The sequence below is a fragment of the Antrostomus carolinensis genome, unplaced genomic scaffold, assembly GCF_000700745.2.
Source record: "Antrostomus carolinensis isolate BGI_N321 unplaced genomic scaffold, ASM70074v2 Scaffold51309, whole genome shotgun sequence".
NCBI classification, from domain to species: Eukaryota; Metazoa; Chordata; class Aves; order Caprimulgiformes; family Caprimulgidae; genus Antrostomus; species Antrostomus carolinensis.
In genome coordinates, this window is record NW_010338857.1 from 600 (window position 1) to 1,560 (window position 961).

The following is a 961-nucleotide window of genomic DNA, read 5'->3' on the forward strand; positions in this document are numbered from 1 at the left end:
TTTATCTGCTGGGGACAAATCAATGTCACTTCCCAGGTGGTTGGATCCCACTGTGCACTCAGGGTTGGACTTGATAATGTCTCCAAGTTACCATGGATATAGTTTTTTCTCTTTAAAACCCTGTTTTTTAGCTGTTGATCCTCATGCAGCTGCATCACACATGCTGATTGATGAATATTCCACTAAAATTTATACCAGTTGGGAAACTACTTAGTTTGGGAGAGTTTTAAGTTTTTTATTCCTTTCTCTTCCACTTTGGTGTTTTTTTTTTTGCTGCAGGTGACAACTAATTGCCATGAATTCAAACATTTCCCTCTGATTTACTGTTCACTGGGCTGGAGTTGAGGGATGGCTACGGAAGCCAAGTACAGCATCGTTGGAGAAGTAGGACGAGGGAGCTACGGGGTGGTTTATGAAGCCATCCTTAATCAAACTAAAAGCAAAGTAGCTGTGAAAAGGATGCACTGTAACGTACCTGAGAATGTAGAACTGGCTCTGCAAGAATTCTGGGCCTTGCAGAGCATCCAGAGACAACATGAAAACGTCATCCAGTTGGAGGAGTGTATCCTGCAGAACGGTCAAGTCTTTCAGCCCATTAGTCATCGTTACAGGAAATCAGACAGTCACCTGCTGCTGATCGAGACCTGCCTGAAAGGACGGAGGTGCATGGATCCCAAATCCGCCTGTTTTCTCTGGTTTGTGATGGAATTTTGCGACGGTGGCAACATGAATGAATATCTCCTGTCTCGCAGCCCCGACCCTCAGCTCAATAACAGCTTCATGAGACAGCTCAGCAGCGCCGTGGCTTTCCTGCACCGAAACCAGATCGTGCACAGAGACCTGAAATCTGACAATATTTTGATCTCTCATAAACGTGGAAGTCCCATGGTAAAGGTAAGGGAGTCAAACAAGGTCCCTTTGAAGAGGGGACATCATAGAATCATAGAATGATTTGGATTGG

At 44.8% G+C, this 961-nt stretch overlaps 1 pseudogene; it reads left to right on the forward strand.

The window, feature by feature from the left end:
• Nucleotides 1-274: 274 nt before the first annotated feature.
• On the forward strand, nucleotides 275-894 carry LOC104530912 (serine/threonine-protein kinase PDIK1L pseudogene; annotated as a pseudogene).
• Nucleotides 895-961: the final 67 nt, after the last annotated feature.